This window comes from Cherax quadricarinatus, chromosome 26 (assembly GCF_038502225.1).
Source record: "Cherax quadricarinatus isolate ZL_2023a chromosome 26, ASM3850222v1, whole genome shotgun sequence".
Classification (NCBI taxonomy): Eukaryota; Metazoa; Arthropoda; class Malacostraca; order Decapoda; family Parastacidae; genus Cherax; species Cherax quadricarinatus.
The window spans coordinates 33,983,623-34,004,799 of NC_091317.1; the positions used below are offsets into that span (position 1 = coordinate 33,983,623).

Here is a 21,177-nt window from a genome sequence, read left to right on the forward strand (position 1 = left end):
TTTTACATGATGGTAGGATTGCTGGTGTCTTTTGTCTGTCTCATAAACATGCAAGATTTCAGGTATGTCTAGCTACTTCTACTTGCACTTAGGCCACACTACACATACATGTACAAGCATATATATACACACCCCTCTGGGTATTCTTCTATTTTCTTTCTAGTTCTTGTTCTTGTTTATTTCCTCTTATCTCCATGGGGAAGTGGAATAGAATTCTTCCTCCGTAAGCCATGCGTGTTGTAAGAGGCGACTAAAATGCCGGGAGCAAGGGGCTAGTAAACCCTTCTCCCGTATAAATTACTAAATTTAAAAGAGAAACTTTCGTTTTTCTTTTTGGGCCACCCTGCCTTGGTGGGATATGGCCGGTGTGTTGAAAGAAAGAAAGAAAGGTCACTACAAAGCACCTTTCAAACAGAGCTTTTGTGTGGAGTTTTTTGAAGTTTGCAATGACCTGCTGGTCCATGGGCTGAAGGAGAGGAGTGGCATTAGGAGGCAAAAACTTGACCTTGATGAAGCTCATGTCCCCAGAAAGTCGCTCTCCCAAGTTTGAAGGATGACCAGGAGCATTATCTAATACCAGGAGACACTGAAGGTCCAATTTATTTTCAAGGAGGTAATTTTTCACATTGGGGGCAAATGCTTGGTGTAACCAGTCATAGAAAAAGTCCCTAGTGACCCATGCCTTAGTGTTTGCCCTCCACAGCACACACAAATTAGCCTTTAGGACATTGTTTTTCCTGAACACTCTGGGAGTTTGAGAGTGATACACCAATAAAGGCTTCACTTTGCAATCACCACTAGCATTAGCACACATCAACAGAGTAAGCCAGTCTTTCATAGGCTTGTGTCCTGTGAGTGCCTTTACCTCCTGAGCAATGTAGGTCCTGCTTGGCATTTTCTTCCAAAACAGGCCAGTTTTGTCACAATTAAACACTTGTTCAGGTTTCAGTCCTTCACTGTATGTACTCCTTGAATTCCTGCACATATTTTTCAGCCGCTTTGTGGTCCGAACTGGCATCCTCACCATGCCTTATCACACTATGTATGCCACTATGATTCTCAAATCTCTCAAACCAACCTTTGCTGGCCATAAATTCACTCACATCACCACTAGTTGCAGGCATTTTTATAATTAAATCGTCATGCAACTTCCTAGCCTTTTCACATATGATCGCTTGAGAGATGCTATCTCCTGCTATCTGTTTTTCGTTTATCCACACTAATAACAGTCTCTCAACATCTTCTATCACTTGCGTTCTCAGTTTCGAAAACATAGTTGCACCTTTGGCAAGAACAGCTTCCTCGATTGCCGTTTTCTTGGCCACAATAGTAGCAATGGTTGATTGGGGTTTTGTGTACAACCTGGCCAGCTTGGAGACACGCACTCCACTTTCATACTTAGCAATAATCTCTTTCTTCATATCCATTGTGATTCTCACCCTTTTTGCTAAAGGGTTGGCACTAGAAGCTTTCTTGGGGCCCATGGTGACTTATTTTGCAGGTGCAATCACTAAAAACGCTGTGATAATATGAAATGTTCCGATTGTATGTTTGGATGCGACCACGGTGGCTGGCTTGTAAACACTGGCACCCACGGGACAAGTGAGGCGTGCTCAGGCCATATGTCGACGCGTCTCGAACGGAACGAATCGCGTTGGTCGAGTTTTTTAGCACTAGTCGAGGCAAAATTTTTGCGTTAAAATGTATCGCTAGTTGGATTTAACGTTATATGATGCCATCGTTGGTCGAGGGTCCACTGTATACATAATGTAAATTACCTAGGATAACCTAAAAAATCTGAAGTGCTATACTGTGCTTGTAGATATAATGCATAAGAATACCTGTTGATTTACAGTGGCTCTCTGAGACAGACAGAGAGACAAGCAGAGAAATAAGACAGAGAGACAGATAATCAGAGATACAAGCTCATCAAATGTCATCCCTTATCTCTGCACCCTTGCTGGCACCCATCAAATGTCAAAGCTTATCTCCTCTTATCTCTGCACTATCTCATCTTATCTCTGCACCCTCACTGGAGCCCATCAAATGTCATCTCATATGTGATCTTATTACTGCCCTCCCGATGCTTGTCACAACACTTGTCTTGCACATTGCGTCGAGGGAATTTCTTCCTTCTTCCTCCTTCTTCTATACTCCTGTGTATCCAAAACATTGCTGGGACCTATAAATACTTTGTATATATTCCAAGACAATAATAAATGACCAAGGCAGGTGTATATGTCCACCTGTCAATATGTTTGTGACAATCTGAGTACAATTTCAGTACCTAATATTAGTGTCAGAACAAAGATTGGTTATGAAATGACAAGAACTACAATAAATTGTAATTATCAGAACATAAAAATTATATAAAATAATATAAAAATGAGAAAAAATGGTATATTGGCAACACTTCTGCAAGCGGCTGGTTGCTGTCAGGTAAGCATTAAGTGCCATCTTTGCAGCCTCATATCTCAGTAAGTACTGACCTTAATTTTTTTTATTTCAATCCTATAACACTTAGAAAAATGTGCTCTTTATTTTCATTAACAAAAATGATTTTTTCATTTTTCAAAGTATTCGGGGCACTGGGGTAGTGAACGTATATATACTTTTGGACTGTTTATGGGTTAATATAAAATGTACTTTTCTCCTGTAGGACCATGGAAGGCCCATACTGGATTCAAACCATCAACACCCAAAATGGAAAAGGCAATTGTTGAGCAGGGCACAAGCCAAGTGGGCATGCAACTAATACAAGAATTTGAGAAGTGCCCATAGCACTTTCTTCGAAAACAGAGCATAATGGAAATAACAATAAACAAACTGCTTACTCATCCCCAAGGGCAGAGCTGTCACTAGAATGCAACAAGGCAAAGAAAATACATTCAGTGAGACTAGACCTTAACCAGTGCATAAACACACAGCACAAGTATACAATGATAATCATAAATAGAAAAACATCATCAGCATAGGTTAAGCTTGCAAACAAACATGGTACAGTGGAACCTTGGTTTTCATTTGCCTGGTTTTCATCGAATTTGTTTTTTTTTTATCAAAATTTTGTCCCAGTTTTTGTTCATCACCTCGGTTTTTGTCGGTCCACCGTGCCAAATGTGTCCACCTGCCCACGCCGACACAAAACATCCCACGTGTTCCGAGTCAGTCTGGCTTTTTCTCGTCGAGTGAGCGTTACCCTGCGCATTCATCCAAAACATTTCGTAATAATTCATTGTCTTTTGTGCTTGTTTACTGAGTGCGACTGCAAAATAAGCTGCCATGGGGCCAAAGAAAGTTCCAATTGCCAGCCCTTTGATAAAGAGTGAGAAACACAATAGAATTCAAGAAAGAACTCATAGCAAAGTACGGGGTTCGATGTGAGTGGCCAGGATATGGAAGAGTTGGTGGACGACCACAGGGAAGAGCTGCAACACCTTCAACTGGAACAGCAACAGATTGCAGCTGAGGAAATTGCTTCAGAGGAGGAGGAAGAGAGAGGGGAGAATGTGCCTTCTTCAGTGATTAAGGACATGTGTGCAAAGTGGAGTGAGTTGCAAAGTTTTGTGGAGAAATATCATCCTAACAGAGCTGTTGCAAGCCATGTCTGCAACATGATCAATGGCAATACCTTGTCCCATTTTAGGCAAATCTTAGAGATGCCAGAAACAGACATCTCTGGACAGATTTTTTGTGACAAGAGTCCAGTGCCAGTAAAAGAGAAAGAAGGGAAGTAACCGCAGATAGGGACTTGATACCTGAAGTCCTTATGGACGAGGATTCCCCTTCCAACCAATAACCTCTCCTCCTCCCTCTCCCCTTCTTGCGTCTTCCATACACCAACAAGACTCTTCAATAAAGATAAATGTTCATTTACCCATTTCATTACTCCTTTACATTTATTTCTCATTGTTTTCTGTATGTAAAACTATAGTTTTTTTTTTTTTTTATTATCACACCGGCCGATTCCCACCAAGGCAGGGTGGCCCGAAAAAGAAAAACTTTCACCATCATTCACTCCATCACTGTCTTGCCAGAAGGGTGCTTTACACTACAGTTTTTAAACTGCAACATTAACACCCCTCCTTCAGAGTGCAGGCACTGTACTTCCCATCTCCAGGACTCAAGTCCGGCCTGCCGGTTTCCCTGAATCCCTTCATAAATGTTACTTTGCTCACACTCCAACAGCACGTCAAGTATTAAAAACCATTTGTCTCCATTCACTCCTATCAAACACGCTCACACATGCCTGCTGGAAGTCCAAGCCCCTCGCACACAAAACCTCCTTTACCCCCTCCCTCCAACCCTTCCTAGGCCGACCCCTACCCCGCCTTCCTTCCACTACAGACTGATACACTCTTGAAGTCATTCTGTTTCGCTCCATTCTCTCTACATGTCCGAACCACCTCAACAACCCTTCCTCAGCCCTCTGGACAACAGTTTTGGTAATCCCGCACCTCCTCCTAACTTCCAAACTACGAATTCTCTGCATTATATTCACACCACACATTGCCCTCAGGCATGACATCTCCACTGCCTCCAGCCTTCTCCTCGCTGCAACATTCATCACCCACGCTTCACACCCATATAAGAGCGTTGGTAAAACTATACTCTCATACATTCCCCTCTTTGCCTCCAAGGACAAAGTTCTTTGTCTCCACAGACTCCTAAGTGCACCACTCACTCTTTTTCCCTCATCAATTCTATGATTCACCTCATCTTTCATAGACCCATCCGCTGACACGTCCACTCCCAAATATCTGAATACGTTCACCTCCTCCATACTCTCTCCCTCCAATCTGATATTCAATCTTTCATCACCTAATCTTTTTGTTATCCTCATAACCTTACTCTTTCCTGTATTCACCTTTAATTTTCTTCTTTTGCACACCCTAAAATGTATTTTTTTAATACTTTTGGGTGTCTGGAACTGATTAATTGGATTTACATTATTTCTTATGGGAAACATTGCTTCAGTTTTCATCGAATTCGGTTTTCGTCAGACTTTCTGGAATGAATTAATGATGAAAACTGAGGTTCCACTGTATTCAGAAACCTAGATACAGAGCCAATGAAAAAACTAACTTATATGTGTGTGACCTATTCTTGAGCATGCACTACTGATGAGGAATCCCTCTCCTAGTAAAACTAGGTGAAACTAGAGAGTGCAAAGGCAGTAAGCATCAAGACTGGTGCTTAAGGCATGAGAAATAGAGTGTGAGAGAATCAGACCTTATGTCACTGAAGGTTATATGATTACAATATAAAACATGAGACACAGATAGGAATGAGAAGAAAAAGTGCCTTAACACGACTGCAATAAGAACAGAGCATAGTTAGAAAGTACACATCCAAATAAACCACAAGGATGGTCAACATGTATATAACACAAGGAGATCAGGATATTTCATTTCCAATGAGTAAAATGATTCCATAATAAATGACCTGGTGCTGCATTTGTCTTATTTATAACCAGAGAGATATTAGGAACACCTTAAGAGTGAAAAATAAGGGTAATGAATTGAGCAGTGATGTAGTAAAAGTGAACTCCATTATATTATTCAGTCAAAGGTTAATAGATAGAGCTCTCCCTCCACAAACTCAAATGGATAATTACCGAGGCTGAGGCTACACGCACATATGGATGACTCATCAGTGGTAGCCCATAGATTGATCTGACCTTACGAAGCATTCCCTGACTGCTAACAAAGCCAGGCACTCTGAATCTTTATATTGATCAGCACCATGTCTATGGCACTAAAGTCTCTCATGCACGAATGGGGAAGAAAGTTCAGCTGGCGTTTTTTAAAGACCTAACCAATTTGAACAATTTGGGGAGAGCAGTGACCTCAATTGTGAGCATCAATGAATGTCCCAGAAATTATCAGCAGTGTGTGGGACCCTTGTTTAAAAGTATGCGCTAAACATATTGATGGACTCACAATTGCAGTGGAGGGGAGGGTGCTCAGAGGAACGTCCCTTTGTTGGCGGCATTCACAGGGATTCCAGGAGAAGAGGTGAGCACCAACTGGAGATCTATAAAGAGAACACAGAACAGATAGAACTACCTCAAGTTTAAAGAGGGTGTAAGGACAGAGATCCCAGAGGAGAGAAGAAAGTCACGTACATTGTCTGAGGAATGTACATTGGCTTGAGAACACCTTGCTAGCAAGGAGCAGAGGCTGGACATGGGTTCTGCAGACCCTAACTCACTACCTGCCAGGTTGTGGGTGCTTGTAAGAGAATGCCACACCCCCATAAAAGGCCCAGGAATTGGACTGATGGGTCCAGCATGAATGAGGTGACCATACTCAGTTGCTTTACATAGCAATGGTCCCTGATAGTGGCATCTGCCTACTTGTAATTGATGCTAATGTCACCCGTGACCCAGTCCCAGACCAGGCCTTCACATTGATAACCTGATGACTCACACTGCTAGCAGCATGCAGTCCAGCTAAATGGAAGTTACTTGAGGAACTTCTCTTGAAGACAGCTAGAGGCCTGTTGGTAATTCCCCTTATATATGAAGGGAGGGTGTTGAAATGATTTAGGTCCTTAATTACTGGCTAGGTTTTTAGTATACTTGTTAAACTCATGCATTTTAAAGCAGGTATTTTGTACCATCTGCTGACCCTCTTTCTCTTGAATTAATTAATTTAAGTGTGCAGATTTGGAATCAATCTCCAAAGAATTTTCCATGTATAAATTATAATGTATAGTATCTTCTTTGCCTGTGTTCCAGCACAATTCAGCAATTTCAGGCATTCCCAATAATTTAAGAGTTGGACTGAATTTTTATGGTCAAAGACTGCACATTTTTTAACTCTGCAATTTTACCAGCTTTAATAGGAGCTGTTAGTGCATATATCAGAAACCTGACACCAGCGAGAAGGTAAAAGTTTCATGCATATGTGGGTACCAAGCACACCAGGAGGAACCTGAAAGTTACAGGAGCAGTCAATACCAGGCCCCCATGCAGACAAGGCAGGCATGAAGAACAGGCTGGCAGTAAAAAGCTGCATTAGCCCTTAAATGGTCCAAACGTACATATACGTTCTCTCGCGTAGCGCCCCAGACGTATATATACGTTTCCTTTGTGATTCATTCAACATTGGCATGACAAGCCTGAGTCGCCTAGACATGAGAGAATGGGTGTGTGCACTCACTGTGTGCCATATGAAAAAAATTGGGGATGCCTGGGTACCATATGCTCTTTTTTCCTATTAAAAAAAAAAAAGATTTTTTTTTTTTTTTCAAAATAATTCGAGGCGCTATGCGAGAGAACGCATATATACGTTTGGACCGTTAAAGGGTTAAAAGACAAGGTCAAAGAAGAAAGACTGCTCTTCAGACCAGACAAGTAACACAAAGCCAGCACAAAGTCATCCTGTGAGGACTGAGAGAAGTCTTGATGGATATGGAGAACATCATGTGAGAGGAGGCTGCAAGGACAGGAGCCAGGGTTGCAGGGGTAACCCTGAATAAATTTGGATGCAGGCCTGCATACCTGAATATTCATAAATAATTAAGAGAGAAGATATTCTTTGCTATGGTTAACAAGTCCAGGAATGGAGAGAGAAATGTCAGAGAATTGTGGTGACCCTGTGGTGAACAAAACTTATGTTAGAAGCACCCTAACATACCACCAGAATAACAAAGGAACACAGGATGAAATTTCCATTTCTGCTGCCCAGGAGGGCTGAGTCGTAGTTGATTCATCAGGATACTGAGATGCCCGGGAAGGTCCAATGGAAGGAGACAGATAAATTCCTGCCATCAGATGACCACCATGAGGGAGAAAAGAACAATAGACACCCATAAACTGGAGACAGAAAACAGCAAAATCCAGACAAACAGAACAATAAACAATGAAGAACTAATTAAAAAGGAAGCCCAGTGAAATACCTCCATGGTAATGTCTCAAGTTCATTCCAGTTCACTGAAAACTGAAGCAGAGGGGGGGCATGAAGAGTCCCACAAGCTGTGAGGACACATCAAGCATAACCATCCATTAACAGAGGCGTAGATCACGTGGAAATGTTAAGGAAATGGTAAGGTTGTAAACATCCAATCAAGAAAGATGCAGCCATTCAGGGGCCACAACATTAGGAGTTTCTAACCATGATTAAAGGTCAGTTTGTGCTACATACACAGAAGAATCACTACAAATTCACAGGGGAATGGTGGAGAGGGTGTTTCTAAACACACTGCAAAAGAAAAAAAAATTAGAATATGAAAATGTCTTAATGCTTTGTGTAATGAATTCCAAATGGAGAGCAAATGTAATGTAGGAGAGGCCTGAGGATGTGATTAATGAACAGAGGAAATGCTGCTATAGTGCATGGAATGTCTACAGTATTTATTTTGAACTGTTTTTAAACTGGATTTAATTTTGTGTAAAATTGACAAAAATTACCAAATTCTGTGAATTTAGCCCTTTCAGAATCAGTGCCATAGTACTACACGATGAGCTCAGCTCACTCAGATAAGCTGTGAGCAGTAAATTTTGGTCTAGATATGAGAGAATGGGTCTATGCGACGAGTGTACACCACATAAAAAAAAAAAAAACCTCGCCCCACGCAGTGCACGATGGGAAAAGCAAAACTGTGACCGTGTATTTTTTGGATGGTTATGGTTTTTATTCTCTGTTTCTTGGTTTCATTTGACAGAATGGAAGTTATATAACAGAAATAATTTTGACTGGCTTCAGGACTGGAAGTAGCTTGAAACCGAGATCAAAGTAGGGGTAATATTAAATTTTTGTCTGTATTCCAGAGGACACTAAGCAATCATGTCACTCGTCTAATACGTGTCCAACTAGCTGATCTAATACTCATTCACAAATACATTGACATTATTTATACAATTACAATAATGCAGTAGTCTACAAAACAGTAAATCTTCTAATTTTTTTTATTTTTTTTTGTGAATAAAAAATCAAAATGGAAAGCAAGTGTAATATAGGAGAGGACTGAGGACATAACTAATAAAAAGAGGAAATGTTTTCATGCCAGGAATGTCTACATTGTTTATTCTGGACCCTATTAATTTGGCATTTTTTAAATTTTATGTGAAATTGGCCAAATTACCAATTTCTCATCACTTTATTGGGTAGTTGAAATATAGTGGTACCCCGAGTTTTGAACTTAATCCATTCCAGGAGCTAGTTCTAAGTCGAAACGTTCGAAACTCGAAGCAGTATTCCCCATAAGAAATAATGTAAATCTAATCAGTAATTCGTTCCTGCTGTCAGGAGGCATGACAAAATAGTACTTCAATATGACAATCATCAACTGTATGGCTTATTTATCTATCACAATTCATCTAATATGACATAATAAACAATATAAGTAACATAAAAACCTGATATACACTCTAGAATGAATAAAATATATATGTCATTACATATGTGGTGGTGAGGGAGGACACAGTTGCGGGCATTCTTGCTCCAGCTATGAAAATGTCTTCCCATTCTTTCCTCCTGCAGACGTGTTAGTATAAGAGAAAATGGAGTTTGTAATGCTAACTGCATAAGACCACTTCTTTCAGAAGAAAACCATAATGTAGAAATGAAATGGTGTACGTCCACCATTTACATACCTTGCAGAAGATAGGCTTTAAAGTCTGCAACTTGCACTTGTGCTGGCATGCAGGAACACATTAAAATCATTAAGAGTGTTATTAGTCATGAAGACACCATATTAATAATAAGAATAATAATAATAACACAATAATAATCACTCTGAGGCGCATTAAATGTCGTATAAAATGTTCATATGGACATTTTGTTTAATCCATCTATGATATTTTTTTTCAAAATTTTATAATAAACATGCTATGTAACATATAAACATATAAATTAACATAAATATGAGATGTTTTTCCAGTCGGCTTGACGAAGTGAACAAAAACCATTCGTGTCTAGGCTGGTATCAACAACAACTGGTTTGTTTACAAAACTCGCAAACATAGGGGTTACATACCTACCACACTTTGATACTTATCTACCTTACTATTCAACTTGTACCCTATATTAAGACCATTAAGACTACAAATATTTTAAGGTAAGTAATGAGTGTATTGTACATACATTTTATCACTATAGGGTACTTTAAATGCATAGTATATAATGTAATGTTCACTCGAGAAACAAAGCCAGACTGACTCACGATGCCTGCGTGGGGAGGCGCGGGAAGACACGGGGAAGGAGGATAGGTCTGGTATGTGGTTCAAAACACGGGAAACGTTCAATACTCGGGACAAGATTGGTGCGAAAAAAGCGGTCGAAACTCAAAGCGTTTGATAGTCAATGCGTTCGAAACTCGGGGTTCTACTGTAGTTGATTGGGCGGCTTCTTGTGCTTGATCGATAAAATGGAAGGCATACTAGCAAAATAGCTAATAATTTAGTCAACTGGAACAATGTAATTAACTTAAATAGGACTCAAAGTGGGCAAAATAGCCAATGCATGAATATCGCTGACAGAGCAAAATTCACGATAGCGTAATTTTGTAAATTTTCCATCAAATTTCATTCTTTTTATTTCATTACTTTTAGGAAAAGATTCTTTACCATTTCATAAGAAAAAATAGCAAATTTCTTTCTGAAAATTCTTGGACCCTGTGGACAAGTTTCAGATTGGGGGTCAGGACCCTGAAGGGGTTAACAGATACGTACACTTGTAAATACTTCATTAAAGTGCTTTGATACAGTAGTTCTACATAATTTAAGCACCATATCCAAGCAGGTGTGGCACTTCCATGCACCATGGAAAGATAACTGGCTAAATGTGGTTTGCAGAAATACCAACTAACACATGCACACCACAATGTTGGTGTAGGGGTCATTTTAGGAATGGATGGAGGGAGGGGGTAAAGGGGGTTTTGTATGCAAGGGGCTTGGACATCCAGCAGGCATGTGTGAGAATGTTAGATAGGAGTGAGTGAAAGCAAATGGTTTTCAAGACCTGATGAGCTGTTGGAGTGTGGGTAGGGTAACATTTTATGAAGGGATTCAGGGACACAGGTTAGCCAGACTTGAGTCCTGGAGGTGGAAAGTACAGTGCCTGCCCCACTCTGAAGGATGGGTGGGGATATATTGTGTTTGGAGAGACATCTGAACTGTCATATCAATGAGCCTCTGGCAAGACACTGATAGTGTGAATGATGGTTTTAGTTTTTCTTCTTCAGGTTACCCTACCTCAGTGGCAGACAGCCAGTGTTAAAAATAATAATAATAATTTTAATAATAATAATAATAATAATAATTTTAAAAAACTTTTATGAAAATAAGAAAAATTTTTGGAATGAGTTAAACAAGTTAAGAAAGCCTAGAGAACAAATGGATTTGTCAGTTAAAAACAGAGTAGGGGAGTTAGTAGATGGGGAAAAGGAGGTTTTGGATAGATGGCAAGAATATTTTGAGGAACTTTTAAATGTCGACGCAGAAAGGGAGGAGGTAATTTCATGCACTGGCCAGGGAGGTATACCATCTTTTAGAAGTGAAGAAGAACAGGATGTGAGTGTGGGGGAGGTGCGTGAGGCATTATGTAGAATGAAAGGGGGTAAAGCAGCTGAAACTGACGGGATCATGACAGAAATGTTAAAAGCAGGAGGATATATAGTGTTGGAGTGGTTGGTATTTTTGTTTAACCCTTTCAGGGTCCAAGGCCAAAATCTGAAGTCACGCACCAGTGTCCAAGAAATTTTGAAAAAAAAAAAAATTATTTTTTCTTACAGAATTAAAGAGCATATTTTTGTGAAGGTAATAAAACAAAAAAAATTAGAATCTGATCAGTACTTACCGAGATACAGTGCCAAGAAGTTTATAGAAAATGATGTGGTGGTGGCAACATCGACGAATTCCACATACGCGTATTATATTATTTTGTTGTTTTAGTTGTTTTTTCTTTTCTTTTCCAATTTTTTTCTATTCCTACTAACATTTGGGGCCTGAGAGACCAATACTGTATATAATTGATATATATAAACTCACTGTATTGAACACAATAACCGCACTAAAGTTATTATCATATTATTGTTTACCACTGTTGTTTATTACAATAAACATGCACAAATATTGTATAATACTAATGTTCTATCATATATTTACATATTTACAATCACTGGACATGGTTTTAGAACTGCTGGAGCTTGTGGAACTCCTTGAAACAAGGCACCATGCACAGAGGCACCTTACATTCCTCACACATAAACCGAGTGTCTTTGCGTCTTTGTTGCCGTCGTTTTGTTTGTGCACAGACAATGCATCTCTTCTGAGCAAATTTCTTTTGAGTTGAAGGAAGCTGTATTATGAAATGATCACCTTCTCTCCTCAAACGCTTGGGTATATCGTGATGAATTCGAGGACCATGTTGTATTGCAGGTGTTGTTACCTGGTACTTCATTATGAGTTGTCTGACAACAGACAAACAAAATTCACCATACGGTGGTCTGTTACCATTCTTTATTTGGTACATATTATATGCATTCAGCATTGAAATGTCCATGAGATGGAAGAAAAGTTTCATGTACCACTTGTAACTCTTACGAACACAGTCAACAAAACCAATCTGCATGTCACACTTGTCAACCAAGCGCATGTTTTGTGTATAATCAATCACTGACACTGGTTTTCGAATACGTTCATTAGTCACTCGATCAACTTTGCCACTGTCTTGCATTCCATTATGGTGAATGGTTGTCAACAATGTGACATCTCGTTTGTCATGCCACCGTAATGCCATGATGTCATTGGCAGTAAACACCTGCACGTCATCACCACGAACACCTGCGTTGAGCCTGGGCATATGTTTACGATTAGAACGCACTGTGCCACACACATCTGTCTTGTTCACTCGCATGAAATCACTGAGTAATGGGCTTGTGTACCAGTTATCAGTATATAATGTATGGCCCTTACCAAGATAAGGTGCCATCATGTTTCTCACTACGTCACCTGAGATACCCAATAACATCTTGGTATCTTTCAATGTTTTACTACCCATGTATACAACAATATCCAACACCAGGCCACTGTCACAATCACAGAGTACAAACAATTTTATACCAAAGCGGTTCCTCTTGCTCGGTACTGCTTGAATGACAGTCTACCTTTGAACAAAATCAAAGACTCATCAATTACAAGATTCTTGAATGGATAAAAGTATATCCTGAACTTTTGTTTGAGACACATGAAAACATTTCTAATCTTGTATAACCTGTCACTTCTGTCAGGCCTGGTTTTGTCAGAGAAGTGCAACATACGTAACAGTAAGATAAACCTGTTCACTGGTATTATTTCACTGAAGGATGGGGTAGAAATTAGCCGATCTGTGGACCAGTATGCTTTTATATTATGCTTATAGACGTGAGGCATAAGCATTATTGTTGCAAAAAGCAAATACATTTCTGCAACAGTCGTCTCTTTCCACCTGTGTAGTCTTGACTGTGGTGATAAGATCGTATTTGCCATGGTGTACTGAAAATACTTATTACTTTCCCTGGCAATAATTTCCATCAATGGCTGGTCAAAGAATAATTCAAAAAATTCCAGTTCATTGGCCGTGGTTCCAAGGGGACAGGTAGGTAGAATTCCACTTTGAGAGTCATCAAAGTGGTGAGGCTTGCGAACAAAATTGGGATTTTGCTGCCAATCCAACATACGGTTTTGTGGTGGATACTGGACATCATAGGCTGGTTGTACGGGTGGTTGTGGTTGTGGCGGGCTGGTGGCTGACGCTCAGCTTTGTCCTTGAACTGACGAGTCAGCAGCGTGGGTCCCCACGTGGCACGGTGAGTCACGCATGGCAGTGCCACTACCACCACCAGCACCACTAACACCATCCACTGATGCCTGTGGCCCATCCATGCCAAGTGTAGCCACATCATCCTCACTATCACTACCTAAAATGGGTGTAGGGCCACGGGATGTACTCCGGGATGTACTCCGGGATGTACTCCGTCCCCTGGGCACAGCATAGGGTACACTACCCGAGCGCATGCGGCGGCGAACATACCGACGCTTCACTGGTGAATATGATTCCTCACTATCACTACTTGAATGATCGTCGAGCGCAATAAAATCACAATCCACGTCAGAATCATCGTCATTACTGAAGTCAGAGGCCTGGCCACGTGAAAATATTAGTTTTCTCTTACATTTAGGAACACCCGACCGTGAGTCACGAGTGCCCACACCAGAGGTAGAAGGTCGAGGATCGTCGGGGTTTTCTGCACTATTATCGATATCCTGGTCATTATTTTCGGTCACTAACTTATCAAAGCCGTAGAATTCGTCTTCATTTGCACTTCCATCAGTGTCAGAACTATCAGACAGGAAAAGGAGAGTCCCAATTTTCCGGGGAGTGAGAGCTGACTTGCGACGAGGCATGGTGAACAAGGGTGACTGAGCCGGCGTTCCCACAATGCTATGCAGGCGCCTAGATTTTTTGTTTACGGCGCACACCCACGGCGCAGACCCATTCTCTCACATGTAGGCCTATGAGCGCTTTTGCGCTAAATTTGACGGCGCTAGAATTTTGGCGTAGATCTACAGTTTGGACACTCACCGAAAAGCCATAGATCTACGGGACGGACCCTGAAAGGGTTAATAAATGTATGAAAGAGGGGAAGGTACCTAGGGATTGGCAGAGAGTATGTACAGTCCCTTTATATAAAGGGAAGGGGGACAGAAGAGATTGTAAAAATTATAGAGGAATAAGTTTACTGAGTATACCAGGAAAAGTGTACGGTACGGTTATAATTGAAAGAATTAGAGGTAAGACAGAATGTAGGATTGCGGATGAGCAAGGAGGTTTCAGAGTGGGTAGGGGATGTGTAGATCAAGTGTTTACATTGAAGCATATATGTGAACAGTATTTAGATAAAGGTAGGGAAGTTTTTATTGCATTTATGGATTTAGAAAAGGCATATCATAGGTAGTAGGTTGGTAGACAGCAACCACCCAGGGAAGTACTACCGTCCTGCCACATGACTGTGAAACAGAAATCTGTAACTGTTTTGCATGATGGTAGGATTGCTGGTTTCTTTTTCTGTCTCATAAACATGCTAGATAACAGGGATATCTTGCTACTCCTATTTACACTTTGGTCACACTTCACAGACACGCACATGCATATATATATACATACATCTGGGGTTACTAGCCCATTGCTCCCGGCATTTTAGTCGCCTCATGCGTGTCGTATGAGGCGACTAAAATGCCGGGAGCAATGGGCTAGTAACCCCTTCTCCTGTATACAATTACTAAAAAAGAGAAGAAGAAAAACTTTATAAAACTGGGTTGCTTAAATGTGCGTGGATGCAGTGCGGATGACAAGAAACAGATGATTGCTGATGTTATGAATGAAAAGAAGTTGGATGTCCTGGCCCTAAGCGAAACAAAGCTGAAGGGGGTAGGAGAGTTTCAGTGGGGGGAAATAAATGGGATTAAATCTGGAGTATCTGAGAGAGTTAGAGCAAAGGAAGGGGTAGCAGTAATGTTAAATGATCAGTTATGGAAGGAGAAAAGAGAATATGAATGTGTAAATTCAAGAATTATGTGGATTAAAGTAAAGGTTGGATGCGAGAAGTGGGTCATAATAAGCGTGTATGCACCTGGAGAAGAGAGGAATGCAGAGGAGAGAGAGAGATTTTGGGAGATGTTAAGTGAATGTATAGGAGCCTTTGAACCAAGTGAGAGAGTAATTGTGGTGGGGGATCTGAATGCTAAAGTAGGAGAAACTTTTAGAGAGGGTGTGGTAGGTAAGTTTGGGGTGCCAGGTGTAAATGATAATGGGAGCCCTTTGATTGAACTTTGTATAGAAAGGGGTTTAGTTATAGGTAATACATATTTTAAGAAAAAGAGGATAAATAAGTATACACGATATGATGTAGGGCGAAATGACAGTAGTTTGTTGGATTATGTATTGGTAGATAAAAGACTGTTGAGTAGACTTCAGGATGTACATGTTTATAGAGGGGCCACAGATATATCAGATCACTTTCTAGTTGTAGCTACACTGAGAGTAAAAGGTAGATGGGATACAAGGAGAATAGAAGCATCAGGGAAGAGAGAGGTGAAGGTTTATAAACTAAAAGAGGAGGCAGTTAGGGTAAGATATAAACAGCTATTGGAGGATAGATGGGCTAATGAGAGCATAGGCAATGGGGTCGAAGAGGTATGGGGTAGGTTTAAAAATGTAGTGTTAGAGTGTTCAGCAGAAGTTTGTGGTTACAGGAAAGTGGGTGCAGGAGGGAAGAGGAGCGATTGGTGGAATGATGATGTAAAGAGAGTAGTAAGGGAGAAAAAGTTAGCATATGAGAAGTTTTTACAAAGTAGAAGTGATGCAAGGAGGGAAGAGTATATGGAGAAAAAGAGAGAAGTTAAGAGAGTGGTGAAGCAATGTAAAAAGAGAGCAAATGAGAGAGTGGGTGAGATGTTATCAACAAATTTTGTTGAAAATAAGAAAAAGTTTTGGAGTGAGATTAACAAGTTAAGAAAGCCTAGAGAACAAATGGATTTGTCAGTTAAAAATAGGAGAGGAGAGTTATTAAATGGAGAGTTAGAGGTATTGGGAAGATGGAAGGAATATTTTGAGGAATTGTTAAATGTTGATGAAGATAGGGAAGCTGTGATTTCGTGTATAGGGCAAGGAGGAATAACATCTTGTAGGAGTGAGGAAGAGCCAGTTGTGAGTGTGGGGGAAGTTCGTGAGGCAGTAGGTAAAATGAAAGGGGGTAAGGCACCCGGGATTGATGGGATAAAGATAGAAATGTTAAAAGTAGGTGGGGATATAGTTTTGGAGTGGTTGGTGCAATTATTTAATAAATGTATGGAAGAGGGTAAGGTACCTAGGGATTGGCAGAGAGCATGCATAGTTCCTTTGTATAAAGGCAAAGGGGATAAAAGAGAGTGCAAAAATTATAGGGGGATAAGTCTGTTGAGTGTACCTGGTAAAGTGTATGGTAGAGTTATAATTGAAAGAATTAAGAGTAAGACGGAGAATAGGATAGCAGATGAACAAGGAGGCTTTAGGAAAGGTAGGGGGTGTGTGGACCAGGTGTTTACAGTGAAACATATAAGTGAACAGTATTTAGATAAGGCTAAAGAGGTCTTTGTGGCATTTATGGATTTGGAAAAGGCGTATGACAGGGTGGATAGGGGGGCAATGTGGCAGATGTTGCAAGTGTATGGTGTAGGAGGTAGGTTACTGAAAGCAGTGAAGAGTTTTTATGAGGATAGTGAGGCTCAAGTTAGAGTATGTAGGAAAGAGGGAAATTTTTTCCCAGTAAAAGTAGGCCTTAGACAAGGATGTGTGATGTCACCGTGGTTGTTTAATATATTTATAGATGGGGTTGTAAGAGAAGTAAATGCGAGGGTCTTGGCAAGAGGCGTGGAGTTAAAAGATAAAGAATCACACACAAAGTGGGAGTTGTCACAGCTGCTCTTTGCTGATGACACTGTGCTCTTGGGAGATTCTGAAGAGAAGTTGCAGAGATTGGTGGATGAATTTGGTAGGGTGTGCAAAAGAAGAAAATTAAAGGTGAATACAGGAAAGAGTAAGGTTATGAGGATAACAAAAAGATTAGGTGATGAAAGATTGAATATCAGATTGGAGGGAGAGAGTATGGAGGAGGTGAACGTATTCAGATATTTGGGAGTGGACGTGTCAGCGGATGGGTCTATGAAAGATGAGGTGAATCATAGAATTGATGAGGGAAAAAGAGTGAGTGGTGCACTTAGGAGTCTGTGGAGACAAAGAACTTTGTCCTTGGAGGCAAAGAGGGGAATGTATGAGAGTATAGTTTTACCAACGCTCTTATATGGGTGTGAAGCGTGGGTGATGAATGTTGCAGCGAGGAGAAGGCTGGAGGCAGTGGAGATGTCATGTCTGAGGGCAATGTGTGGTGTGAATATAATGCAGAGAATTCGTAGTTTGGAAGTTAGGAGGAGGTGCGGGATTACCAAAACTGTTGTCCAGAGGGCTGAGGAAGGGTTGTTGAGGTGGTTCGGACATGTAGAGAGAATGGAGCGAAACAGAATGACTTCAAGAGTGTATCAGTCTGTAGTGGAAGGAAGGCGGGGTAGGGGTCGGCCTAGGAAGGGTTGGAGGGAGGGGGTAAAGGAGGTTTTGTGTGCGAGGGGCTTGGACTTCCAGCAGGCATGCGTGAGCGTGTTTGATAGGAGTGAATGGAGACAAATGGTTTTTAATACTTGACGTGCTGTTGGAGTGTGAGCAAAGTAACATTTATGAAGGGATTCAGGGAAACCGGCAGGCCGGACTTGAGTCCTGGAGATGGGAAGTACAGTGCCTGCACTCTGAAGGAGGGGTGTTAATGTTGCAGTTTAAAAACTGTAGTGTAAAGCACCCTTCTGGCAAGACAGTGATGGAGTGAATGATGGTGAAAGTTTTTCTTTTTCGGGCCACCCTGCCTTGGTGGGAATCGGCCGGTGTGATAATAATAAAAAAAAAATCTGGGTTTGTCTCCTTTTTCTAAATAGCACTTGTTCTTCTTTATTTCTCCTATTGTCCATGGGGAAGTGGAAAAGAATCTTTCCTCCGTAAGCTATGCATGTCGTATGAGGCGACTAAAATGCCGGGAGCAATGAGCTAGTAACCCCTTCTTCTGTAAACACTTACTAAAAAAGAGAAGAAGAAAAACTTTATAAAACTGGGATGCTTGAATGTGCGTGGATGTAGTGTGGATGACAAGAAACAGATGATTGCTGATATTATGAATGAAAAGAAGTTGGATGTCCTGGCCCTAAGCGAAACAAAGCTGAATGGGGTAGGGGAGTTTCAGTGGGGGGAATAAATGGGATTAAATCTGGAGTATCTGAGAGAGTTAGAGCAAAGGAAGGGGTAGCAGTAATGTTGAAGGATCAGTTATGGAAGGAGAAAAGAGAATATGAATGTGTAAATTCAAGAATTATGTGGATTAAAGTAAAGGTTGGATGTGAAAAGTGGGTCATAATAAGTGTGTATGAACCTGGAGAAGAGAGGAATGTAGAGAAGACAGAGAGATTTTGGGAGATGTTAAGTGAATGTATAGGAGCCTTTGAACCAAGTGAGAGAGTAATTGTGGTAGGGGACCTGAATGCTAAAGTAGGAGAAACTTTTAGAGAGGGTGTGGTAGGTAAGTTTGGGGTGCCAGGTGTAAATGATAATGGGAGCCCTTTGATTGAACTTTGAATAGAAAGGGGTTTAGTTATAGGTAATACATATTTTAAGAAAAAGAGGATAAATAAGTATACAAGATATGTAGGGCAAAATGACAGTAGTTTGTTGGATTATGTATTGGAAGATAAAAGACTGTTGAGTAGACTTCAGGATGTACATGTTTATAGAGGGGCCACAGATATATCAGATCACTTTCTAGTTGTAGCTACACTGAGAGTAAAAGGTAGATGGGATACAAGGAGAATAGAAGCATCAGGGAAGAGAGAGGTGAAAGTTTATAAACTAAAAGAGGAGGCAGTTAGGGTAAGATATAAACAGCTATTGGAGGATAGATGGACTAATGAGAGCATAGGCAATGGGGTCGAAGAGGTATGGGGTAGGTTTAAAAATGTAATGTTAGAGTGTTCAGCAGAAGTTTGTGGTTACAGGAAAGTGGGTGTGGGAGGAAAGAGGAGCGATTGGTGGAATGATGATGTAAAGAGAGTAGTAAGGGAGAAAAAGTTAGCAAAGAGAGAGGTTAAGAGAGTGGTGAAGCAATGTAAAAAGAGAGCAAATGAGAGAGTGGGTGAGATGTTATCAACAAATTTTGTTGAAAATAAGAAAAAGTTTTGGAGTGAGATTAACAAGTTAAGGAAGCCTAGAGAACAAATGGATTTGTCAGTTAAAAATAGGAGAGGAGAGTTATTAAATGGAGGGTTAGAGGTATTGGGAAGATGGAGGGAATATTTTGAGGAATTGTTAAATGATGATGAAGATAGGGAAGCTGTGATTTCGTGTATAGGGCAAGGAGGAATAACATCTTGTAGGAGTGAGGAAGAGCCAGTTCTGAGTGTGGGGGAAGTTCGTGAGGCAGTAGGTAAAATGAAAGGGGGTAAGGCAGCCGGGATTGATGGGATAAAGATAGAAATGTTAAAAGCAGGTGGGGATATAGTTTTGGAGTGGTTGGTGCAATTATTTAATAAATGTATGGATGAGGGTAAGGTACCTAGGGATTGGCAGAGAGCATGCATAGTTTCTTTGTATAAAGGCAAAGGGGACAAAAGAGAATGCAAAAATTATAGGGGATAAGTCTGTTGAGTATACCTGGTAAAGTGTTTGGTAGAGTTATTATTGAAAGAATTAAGAGTAAGACGAAGAATAGGATAGCAGATGAACAAGGAGGCTTTAGGAAAGGTAGGGGGTGTGTGGACCAGGTGTTTACAGTGAAACATATAAGTGAACAGTATTTAGATAAGGCTAAAGAGGTCTTTGTAGCATTTATGGATTTAGAAAAGGCACATGACAGGGTGGATAGGGGGGCAATGTGGCAGATGTTGCAGGAGGCCTGGTCACAGACCGGGCCGCGGGGGCGTTGACCCCCGGAACTCTCTCCAGGTAAAACTCCAGGTGTATGTATACGTATAGGAGGTAGGTTGCTGAAAACAGTGAAGAGTTTTTACGAGGATAGTGAGGCTCAAGTTAGAGTATGTAGGAAAGAGGGAAATTATTTCACAGTAAAAGTAGGCCTTAGACAAGGATGTGTGATGTCACCATGGTTGTTTAATATATTTATAGATGGGGTTGTAAGAGAAGTAAATGCGAGGGTCTTGGCAAGAGGCGTGGAGTTAAAAGATAAAGAATCACACATAAAGTGGGAGTTGTCACAGTTGCTCTTTGCTGATGACACTGCTATTCGGAGATTCTGAAGAGAAGTTGCAGAGATTGGTGGATGAATTTGGTAGGGTATGCAAAAGAAGAAAATTAAAAGTGAATACAGGAAAGAGTAAGGTTATGAGGATAACAAAACGATTAGGTGATGAAAGATTGGATATCAGATTGGAGGGAGAGAGTATGGAGGAGGTGAATGTATTCAGATATTTGGGAGTGGATGTGTCAGCGGATGGGTCTATGAAAGATGAGGTGAATCATAGAATTGATGAGGGAGAAAAGGGTGAGTGGTGCACTTAGGAGTCTGTGGAGACAAAGAACTTTGTCCTTGGAGGCAAAGAGGGGAATG

General features: G+C 40.7%; 1 protein-coding gene across 9 annotated transcripts in view; it reads right to left on the reverse strand.

The window, feature by feature from the left end:
• Positions 1-21,177, reverse strand: part of LOC128691724 (ATP-dependent helicase brm) — a 153,088-nt gene that overhangs the window by 97,896 nt on the left and 34,015 nt on the right. The window contains exon 1 of one of the 9 annotated variants that reach the window (XM_070088923.1): positions 5,940-6,033. The exons of the other annotated variants lie outside the window; for them this stretch is intronic. The gene's annotated coding sequence lies outside the window, so the exon portion shown is untranslated. Of the gene's footprint in view, positions 1-5,939; positions 6,034-21,177 lie in introns of those variants that run through there. 9 annotated transcript variants of the gene reach the window in all.